The following is an 11,410-nucleotide window of genomic DNA, read 5'->3' on the forward strand; positions in this document are numbered from 1 at the left end:
AAACTACTCTTGCTTCATAAATTAATGTTTTGAAGCTTTTTTAAACTTAATTTAGACACCGTGGTGTCAGGTTCAAACACTGATGACATCTATTAAACAAGACAAGAAGCAAGGAATTAAATTTGGCTCAATTGAGGAGAGACTGTACTCACCACGTTTTGACGAAAGATATTACGCCTCCTCTTTTATTTGGACTTTCCCTGATTACATGGCAACAGCTGTTTCTAAGGGAAGGGGGTCGTAAACAGCCATGGCCTTTGAATAAAACAGTTCAAAGAAAAGGTCGTAAAACAGTTCAAAGAAAAAGTCGCCACTTTGTAGTTCTTGGGTCAAGACAACATATTTCTGTGGATTACAATACATCAAAGAAACAGAACACCTTCATGTTGCTTCCTATCCTACAAAGTGGAGTTTTACAAGCCTTCTTCTTGGTAGGATCAAAGACAGCTTTTGTCAATGTAAGCGGAAAGGCTGTGTACATTTGCAAATACTGTGCAAAGAGCTATGTCAAAAATGCCACAAAGATGCAGCAGCATATAGACAAGTGCGCTATAATATATCATTATTCTAATTCCCCATTAATTCCCATGGACGGTGTCCAACTTTGAATAATCAAAAAATGGTCAATATTTCCAAACTTCCCGAGCTTAACTTCCCATGGTAAATTTCCGGAAAGTTTCCGGAAATTTACCGGAAACTTTCCACCCCTTTGCAACCCTTAATTACGACCTCTTTCAAGTTTTGTAATAGATCAGAAATATCCATTCATCCATCCATTTGCTTCCTCTTGTCCCTGTTGGGTCGCGGGGGTGGCTGAAGCCTATCCCAGCTGCATTCGGCCAAAGGTGCAGTACACCCTGGACAAGTCGCCCCCTCATCGCAGGGCAGATCAGAAATATCAAGCAGCTAAAATGCACCAAACATGACAAAGTGTGAAGAGAGTGTTTTGCATATCACACATCATTCATTTTAGTGCAGGGGTCACCAACGCGGTGCCCGTAAGGACCAGATGAGTCGCCCGCTGGCCTGTTCTAAAAATAGCTCAAATAGCAGCACTTACCAGTGAGCTGCCTCTATTTTTTAAATTGTATTTATTTCCTAGCAAGCTGGTCTAGGTCTTCACTAACTGACAAATAAACAGATAACAGATTTGGTGTCCAGTTCAAAGTGTGACATGATTTATTTCAAAATTTGAGAGTTGACTTTTGTATTTTACATGAGTTATTATTTGCACAAACATGGCGCAAAGTAATTCATGATTTGTTAAAAAATGTTAGTGGCTAAGATAGTTAAAAGTCTTAGAAGTGATCATTTGAAAATGTTCAATTTGAAAAATGTGCACTTAGAGAAAATATAAAAAATAAAGTGTTGCATATTGATATTTATCTGTTTCTATATATATTTATTGTGAGAAATTATTAAGATGATCAGTGTTTCCACAAAGATAAATATCATTAATTATTAATAATAACATAGAGTTAAAGGTAAATTGAGCAAATTGGCTATTTCTGGCAATTTATTTAAGTGTGTATCAAACTGGTAGCCCCTGCAATGACGTGGCGACTTGTCCAGGGTGTACCCCGCCTTCTACCCGATTGTAGCTGAGATAGGCTCCAGCACCCCCCGCGACCCCAAAGGGAATAAGCGGTAGAAAATGGATGGATGGAAACTGGTAGCCCTTCGCATTAATCAGTACCCAAGAAGTAGGTCTTGGTTTCAAAAAGGTTGGTGACCCCTGTTTTAGTGGATTTATCTTGTCAGAATTTTAGATTGTGTGTGGTACTTGGACATGTTTTATAATGTCCACAAAATTCAATGAGCAGGATGTGTGTTATGTGTGACATGTGTCTTAACTTTCTGTGTTATTTATAATTTATTGCCACCATGAGCGTGAAAAGTTGTTTGGATTGAGTCATATAAATTAATAAATTTACTAATTATATTGAATACAAATTGCTCATCGGTCTGAGGAATTTGTTTGGCGTTCATGTTTGTCACTCACCGCTGTCTTGTACACTTGTACACACAAGGAGCGTGTGCACACATAGAAAAACAATCCAAGAGAAACAACGACGAGTTTGCAGCCATGTTGTTGTTACGATATACTCTATATTGAATGATAGCTGACGTTAGATTATTGAGTTGAGTTGAGTTTGAGTTTATTTGGAACATGCTACATCACAATTTCCAGTTTCTCTTTACAACATGTTCGAAAAGGAGTAGGAAGAAGCAGAGCTTATTTAATCCTACCCCCTTTCTTTTACATAACAGTTGCCAAAACTTTGGTTCACTTCCTGTTCTCAATTTATTCACAATATACTGCATAAGTAATCACAATAAAAATAAATAAATAAATAATAATTGGTGAAGTAAGTTATATTTCATATGATGAGATAAGTAAGATTATTTTGAGAGTGAAAGAATGGATGAATTAAATAAATTCAGAATGTTTATCATGGTTCTTCTTCTTTGTACTTTGTAAACACTTTAAATTTGAAGAGTTTCTTGAAGTGGATCATATTAGTACATTGTTTGATTGCTTTGCTTAATCCATTCCATAATTTAGTTCCACATACTGATATACTGAAGGTCTTAAGTGTTGTACGTGCGTACAAATGTTTTAAATTACATTTTTCTCTAAGATTATATTTCTCCTCTTTTTTTGAGAAGAATTGTTGCATATTCTTGGGTAGCAGGTTATAGTTTGCTTTGTGTATAATTTTAGCTGTTTGCAAATTCACTATGTCGTGGAATTTAAATATCTTTGATTCAATAAATAAATGATTTGTATGTTCTCTATATCAAACATTATGTATTATTCTAACTGATCTTTTTTGCAACACCGTTAATGAATGAGGTGTACGTTTGTAGTTATTTCCCCATATTTCTACACCATAACTCAGATATGGTAACACTAGCGAGCGGTAGAGAATATGAAGTGATTTTTTGTCTAGAACATGTTTTGCTTTATTCATTATTGACGTGTTTCTTGCTACTTTATGTTGTATATTTTTTTACGTGAGATTCCCAGTTCAATTTATCATCAATCATTATACCTAGAAATTTGGTTTCATTTACTCTTTCAATTTCTATTCCGTCTATTTGTATTTGTGTTTGACTTTCTCTTCTACTGTTACCAAATAGCATTATTTTAGTCTTACTGAGATTCAACGATAGTCTGTTTTTGTCAAACCATCTTTTTAATTTGTTAATTTCTTCTGTTATTATTATTATTATTATTAGCAAGCAACACACAAAGCTAATACGCGTGTAATGTGGAGAATGCATATATTTTTAAGTGCTCTTTCTTAATCCGTAGTCATGTTTAAAGCAGCTAATATTTTCCCATGTGAACAATTTGGGTTTTTTATCTTATGTCCGCTAGTAAACTCTTTGTTTCACCTTGAACGTGCCGTACTGTCCGCGTGGGCCGGGGTATACCATTCTCCCTTTCTGTGGAGAAGGTCTTATCTGTTTGGAACAACAGCTGTATTACTTTCTGGTCGAAAGGGCTGTTTTCGCTTTAAATAAACTCAGTCTTTTTGTTTGAATTTAGACCTCTTCTTGCTGATGCTATTGTCGGATTGTAAGGGCTGGTCTCCTAAAGCTTTAGTAAAACTTGGCCAAGTACTATTCTGTCTCGGTGGTCCTTCTTACTCAACATACTGTATACAGTCGCGATCAAAAGTTTACATACACTTGTAAAGAACATCATGTCATGGCTGTCTTGAGTTTCCAATAATTTCTACAACTCTTATTTTTTTTGTGATAGAGTGATTGGAGCACATACTTGTTGGTCACAAAAAACATTCATGAAGTTTGGTTCTTTTATGAATTTATTATGGGTCCACTGAAAATGTGACCAAATCTGCTGGGTCAAAAGTATACATACAGCAATGTTAATATTTGGTTACATGTCCCTTGGCAAGTTTTACTGCAATAAGGCGCTTTTGGTAGCCATCCACAAGCTTCTGGCAAGCTTCTGGTTTAATTTTGGACCACTCCTTTTGACAAAATTGGTGCAGTTCAGCTAAATGTGTTGGTTTTCTGACATGCACTTGTTTCTTCAGCATTGTCCACACGTTTAAATCAGGACTTTGGGAAGGCCATTCTAAATCCTTAATTCTAGCCTGATTTAGCCATTCCTTTACCACTTTTGGCGTGTGTTTGGGGTCATTGTCCTGTTGGAACACCCAACTGCGCCCAAGATCCAACCTCCGGGCTGATGATTTTAGCTTGTCCTGAAGAATTTGGAGGTAATCCTCCTTATCCATTGTCCCATTTACTCTCTGTAAAGCACCAGTTCCATTGGCATCAAAACAGCCCCAAAGCATAATACTACCACCGCCATGCTTGACGGTAGGATGGTGTTCCTGGGATTAAAGGCATCACCTTTTCTCCTCCAAACATATTGCTGGGTATTGTGGCCAAACAGCTCAATTTTTGTTTCATCTGACTACAGAACTTTCCTCCAGAAGGTGTTATCTTTGTCCATGTGATGTCAGATGAAACAAAAATTGAGCGGTTTGGCCACAAGTATGAGCTCCAATCACTCTATCACAAAAAAATAAGAGTTGTAGAAATTATTGGAAACTCAAGACAGCCATGACATTATGTTTTTTACAAGTGTATGTAAACTTTTGATCGCGACTCTATGTCATCCAAAAAGGTACATACAAGTTTCGGAGCAACATATGTTGCCATCCAAGCAACGTTATCATGGACGCCCCTGCTTATTTCAGCAAGACAATGCCAAGCCACGTGTTAAAACAGCGTGGCTTCATAGTAAAAGAATGCGGGTACTAGACTGGCCTGCCTGTAGTCCATTGAAAATGTGTGGCGCAATATGAAGCCTAAAATACCACAACCGAGACCCGGACTGTTGAACAACTTAAGCTGTACATCAAGCAAGAATGGGAAATAATTCCACCTGAAAAGCTTCAAAAATGTGTCTCCTCAGTTCCCAAACGTTTACTGAGTGCTGTTAAAAGGAAAGGTCATGTAACACAGTAGTAAAAATGCCCCTGTGCCAACTTTTTTGCAATGTGTTGCTGCCATTAAATTCTAAGTTAATGATTATTTGCAAAAAAAAAATAAGCTTCTCAGTTTGAACATTAAATATCTTGTTTTTGCAGTCTATTCAATTGAATATAAGTTGAAAAGGGTTCACAAATCATTGTATTCTTTTTTATTTACGCACTGTCGCACGCAACAGTAGTTATGTCATTACGTGCTAAAAGCCGTATATAATATATGATATAATGCCTAAATACTTTGGAAAGTTAGCGATCTCTGCGTAACGTTTATGAACAGCCTCCTTTTGTGGGGTCCCACTGTATTTCCCAACAACTGATACAGATTACCATTTGTGGGTCCGGCGGACTTACCACGTTGGAAACATACCAACATCACTGCTCATTCTGGCGTGTGTATAAGTAGCATTATGATCAGTAATGTAATTGCATGTGATGTGATGTGTGCATGTTATGTGACTGATATCATGTGCAGCTTAGTACATGGCATGATGTAGTATGACTTGACTATAAAAAGCTGTGGGATGTTTAATTGAGGGTTGCATTAGGCCTTATGATAGCACTGTGTTTATATGCATGAGTGCACATGTGTGTTACCGTGTACATTGTTTGACTGTTAATAATACGATTGTGTTATTTAGGCCGCTTCATATTGCTCCTAACTTTTTTTCTGTTCTCTTAAATTTTTTCATTTAGTAGCACCGGTGCTCCTAGTGAAAAGGCTAAGTGTACAGCCCTGAAGAATATAGGGTACATACACTATAATATGTTCCACCTTATATTTTTCTTTTTCAAATGGATAATTTGAAGACGTACCATTGGGGGAGGAGTATATTCCTATACATCGACAATCGGATGTGTCTGGGTTTCCCGCGGAGACACGGCGGGGGGCTGCAATTTTCTGCACTGCAAATCGACACAGGCTTGTGGCGTCACCTTGAAAGATGTTTGTTCATGACAGCTATCACATAGTCGGCTACCTCCTCACCACAGGAATACATATCCCATAATGGAAATGCAGGTGTTGACGACACTGAACGGTGGCATCGATTGAGAGGAATGGTTAATGACATGTTAAATCATAGGTGTCAAACTCTGGCCCGCGGGCCAAATATGGCCCGCCGTGTAATTACACTTGCCCCTTGAGGCAATATCAAATTAACACTAGAGCTGGCCCGCCGTAATCGGCGGTGCCGCTGTAACACCGCATTCACTGCTAACTCTCATACTTGCCAACCCTCCCGGGAGACTCTCAATTTTCAGTGCCCCTCCCAAATATCGTCACGGCCGCTCTTCACCCAGTCCAGCGAATGGTGGCCCAGTCACATAATATGTGCGGCTTCAGCACGCACACACACGTGAATGCAACGCATACTTGGCCAACAGCGATACAGGTTACACTGAAGGTGCTCGTATAAAGAACTTTAACACTGTTAGAAATACGCGCCACACTGTGAACCCACACCAAACAAGAATGACAAACACATTTCGGGAGAACATCCACACCGTAAAAAAACATAAACACAACAAAACAAATACCCAGAATCCCATGCAGCCCTAACTCTTCCGGGCTGCAATATACACCCCCGCTACCACCAAAACCCGCCCACCTCAACCGACGCACGGAGGGGGTGGGGGGGTTTGGTGGTAGCGGGGGTGTATATTGCAGCCCGGAAGAGTTAGGGCTGCATGGGATTCTGGGTATTTGTTTTGTTGTGTTTATGTTGTGTTACGGTGCGGATGTTCTCCCGAAATGTGTTTTTCATTCTTGTTTGGTGTGGATTCACAGTGTGGCGCATATTTAGTAGGCTACAAATACATATTAAGCATTCATGATTACATTTTTATTTTCCCTGCAGAGCACCCTGGAGAGAGTGTCACGGAGCAAGCGCATGCCGCTGCGCATGCCGCTGTGCATGCCTCTATGAGCCCAGCACAGCGCGCCTCGGGACACGCCCACCGGCTCTCATCTCCTACTGCAGCCAGCGGCTGCAATCAATCATCAATCAGCACACCTGAAACTGGTGATAAGACCTGCCTTCATAAGCCTGCACAACCTGGTATCCCGTGCCAAAATGTAGCGACCTGTCCTGTACAGTAAGCCGAACCTCGCGAGCTCTATGCAAGTCTTTCTCTTTGTGTTTTCTCACCCGTTGTGCTCAGTTGTCTCGTGTCCTCCTTGTCGCCCCTTCCAGCAGCGTATCTCCGTTTCCACGTTACGAGCTGTGTGTCTCGTCTTCCCATGTTCCCTCTGCATCCCTGGCTACCTCTTGGATCTCGACCTCCCGCCTGGACACGGACCTCTCACGTCTCGCTATCGCCCCGACTACCTGCTCGTCTCACGGACCTTCGAGCCTGCTTTTCCTTCCATTGGACTTTCGCCTCTCTCGCTTAACACTCACGGTAACACTCAGCAGTTAATTCCCCTGTGTCGTCTCCTCTGTCTACACAACAGAGAGTGCTTTAAGTTCGACTTCCATTACAATATTAATCTATTATGTTTCGTTGCATTATTATATTATTATAGAAACACAATAAAGAAATCTGATTTTTGAAAAACAACAACAAAATGGAACGGGCATAATCGGCCTCCTGTAATTTCAGACCTCCCCATGGAAATAAAATGCAGTCCTCTTCAATCCTCAATAATTCAATACAATCTTCTTCACTTTTCTCCCTTATCAGGGCAACAGAAAGAGTGCAATAAAACGCAGCCTGCAATTATACAAGTAAAACAGCAGCCTTTTGAAAAGGTAAGTAGGCTATACAACACGAAAATAAGCCAGTTTAATTTCGATTTCGTTGCATTTCTGTGCATTACCCTCGTCTCCTTAGTTTGTTGCAAATGCCAGCCAATTGAATTGAACAAATGCAGCACAATCCTCTTCTCTGTTCCCCCTTATGGCGGCAATAGACACAAATGAATCGGCTACAATTGCAAGTGAGCGAGCGTGGTAAAACGCAGCCTGCTTAAAAAATAAAATAGCCTTTTGAAAAAGGTAAAGTATATCAAATTTAAATAGTACAGTTTAAATCCATTATCCTCTTCTCTTTAGTTTTCTGCAAATGCCAAGTAAGTCAGGGCAAGGGTAAAACGCAGCAGCATCCTCTTCTCTTTTGACACGCACGATACAAAGCTTTATTATCTCGCGGGCTGCAACAAAACTAGTTTGGAGATGCAATCCACTTCTTAAATCTATCTTTGCGCTCCTCTAATTTTGCCTGAAGTAAGGCAATCGCACTTTTTCTCTCACTCCCAACTGGGTACTCGGCTGCAAATATAGCATGCCTTACCTGGAAATGCCTTTCCACATTACTCTTTTTTTTATTTGACAACTTCTCATTACAAAGCAAACATGCAGGCAATTCTTACGCATCCGCAATGAAAGCAAATTATTCGGTCCAAGAACTGTTGAATCCTCTGTTCTCCTCAGCTATCTTTGTCTTTCTCCCTGTCGGATCTACGGCCCATCATGCACCAGCCGGTTTGTTTGCAACAGCCATCTGCCTGGCACAACGCCGAGCTGAAAGAAATGTGTGTCGCAGGCTATGACGCAAATCTTCGTTGACAGAAATGTTGAAATTAATATTTATTATTAATATTTATTCTGCACATTGGAAAATGTTAAGAATGTTTGTGTCATGTTTGCCCTCCTACAAAAACTATATTAAAAAAATAAAAAATAAAAAAATAAAAAAAATTCCCCCACCCCATCTTTTTCCATTTTCATGTTTGACAAAGGCGGCCACTAGGGTGGTGCTAAAGAGCCGCTTGTGGCTCCAGAGCCGCCGGTTGCCGACCCCTGACATAAGGCATTAGAGATAGGTGGTTAATAGGTATGTTTTCAGTTTCTTTTTGAGTATGATATGAACAAAACCCAAAACCAGTGAAGTTGGCACATTGTGTAAATCGTAAATTAAAAAAAAGAATACAATGATTTGCAAACCCTTTTCAACTTATATTCAATTGAATAGACTGCAAAGACAAGATATTTAATGTTCAAACTGAGAAGCTTTTTTTTTTTTTGCAAATAATCATTAACTTAGAATTTAATGGCAGCAAAACATTGCAAAAAAGTTGGCACAGGGGCATTTTTACTACTGTGTTACATGGCCTTTCCTTTTAACAACACTCAGTAAACGTTTGGGAACTGAGGAGACACATTTTTGAAGCTTTTCAGGTGGAATTATTTCCCATTCTTGCTTGATGTACAGCTTAAGTTTTTCAACAGTCCGGGGGTCTCCGTTGTGGTATTTTAGGCTTCATAATGCGCCACACATTTTCAATGGGAGACAGGTCTGGACTACAGGCAGGCCAGTCTAGTACTCGCACTCTTTTACTATGAAGCCACGTTGATGTAACACGTGGCTTGGCATTGTCTTGCTGAAATAAGCAGGGGCGTCCATGGTAACGTTGCTTGGATGGCAACATATGTTGTTCCAAAACCTGTATGTACCTTTCAGCATTAATGGTGCCTTCACAGATGTGTAAGTTACCCATGTCTTGGGCACTAATACACCCCCATACCATCACAGATGCTGGCTTTTCAACTTTGCGCCTATAACAATCCGGATGGTTCTTTTCCTCTTTGGTCCGGAGGACACGACGTCCACAGTTTCGAAAAAAAAATTGAAATGTGGACTCGTTAGACCACAGAACACTTTTCCACTTTGTATCAGTCCATCTTAGATGAGCTCAGGCCCAGCGAAGCAGACGGCGTTTCTGGGTGTTGTTGATAAACGGTTTTCCCCTTGCATAGGAGAGTTTTAACTTGCACTTACAGATGTAGCGACCAACTGTAGTTACTGACAGTGGGTTTCTGAAGTGTTCCTGAGCCCATGTGGTGATATCCTTTACACACTGATGTCGCTTGTTGATGCAGTACAGCCTGAGGGATCAAAGGTCACGGGCTTAGCTGCTTACATGCAGTGATTTCTCCAGATTCTCTGAACCCTTTGATGATATTACGGAGCCTAGATGGTGAAATCCCTAAATTCCTTGCAATAGCTGCTTGAGAAAGGTTTTTCTTAAACTGTTCAATAATTTGCTCACGCATTTGTTAACAAAGTGGTGACCCTCACCCCATCCTTGTTTGTGAATGACTGAGCATTTCATGGAATCTACTTTTATACCCAATCATGGCACCCGCCTGTTCCCAATTAGCCTGCACACATGTGGGATGTTCCAAATAAGTGTTTGATGAGCATTTCTCAACTTTTGTCAGTATTTATTGTCACCTTTCCCAACTTCTTTGTCACGTGTTGCTGGCATCAAATTCTAAAGTTAATGATTATTTGCAAAAAAAAAAAAGTTTATCAGTTTGAACATCAAATATGTTGTTTTTGTAGCATATTCAACTGATTATGGATTGAAAAGGATTTGCAAATCATTGTATTCCGTTTATATTTACATCTAACACAATTTCCTAACTCATATGGAAACGGGGTTTGTATTATGCAAAGTGTTTTGAGCTGAATCAGCCATAAATTTGGATTCTTAATGGGGGCTGTTTTATTTAACAAGTATATTTAGAGCGGTATAGCTCGGTTGGTAGAGCGGCCGTGCCAGCAACTTCAGAGTTGCAGGTTCGATCCCCGCTTCCGCCATCCTAGTCACTGCCGTTGTGTCCTTGGGCAAGACACTTTACCCACCTGCTCCCAGTGCCACCCACACTGGTTTAAAAATGTAACTTAGATATTGGGTTTCACTATGTAAAGCGCTTTGAGTCACTTGAGAAAAGCGCTATATAAATATAATTCACTTCACATCAACTATATGATTTGCCTGAGAAGCTGGACAGAAGAAAAAAAAAATGTTTTAAAAAAGCTATATAAGCCTACTATCAAAATTACTTTAAAAGTCTTATATAAGTGTTATAATGAAGACAACACATTATGTAAGATTCTATATTAGCTATAGTGGCCTACTATCACAATGACTGTGTTGCAAGCTGAAGCAAATCTTCGTTGACAGAAACGTTGAAATTTAATATTTATTCTACACATTTTTACAACATTGGAAAACATTACTAAAACAGAGGCTACTCAGAGGGTGAGATAACTCCTGGAAATTACTGGCTTTTAATGGCCAAAGGTATAGATGTGTGTGTCCAAGTCAATATATATAAGAAATACTTGAATTTCAGTGAATTCTAGCTATAAATATACTCCACCCCCACCCCAAAAAAAAATTCTCCCAAATTCGGAGATCTCAAGGTTGACAAGTATGGGCGTACTTATAACATTTTTTTAGACAAATCAAACTATAGTCGGGATGGGGAGTATGGGGGAGTGGGGCCCAAATGTTTTCTTCATCCCAGGGGGGGCGTAACAGAAAATAATTGAGAAGCACTGCGTCACATGGTGTCCAACACACA

The sequence above is a fragment of the Nerophis lumbriciformis genome, linkage group LG19 (assembly GCF_033978685.3).
Source record: "Nerophis lumbriciformis linkage group LG19, RoL_Nlum_v2.1, whole genome shotgun sequence".
Taxonomy (NCBI): domain Eukaryota; kingdom Metazoa; phylum Chordata; class Actinopteri; order Syngnathiformes; family Syngnathidae; genus Nerophis; species Nerophis lumbriciformis.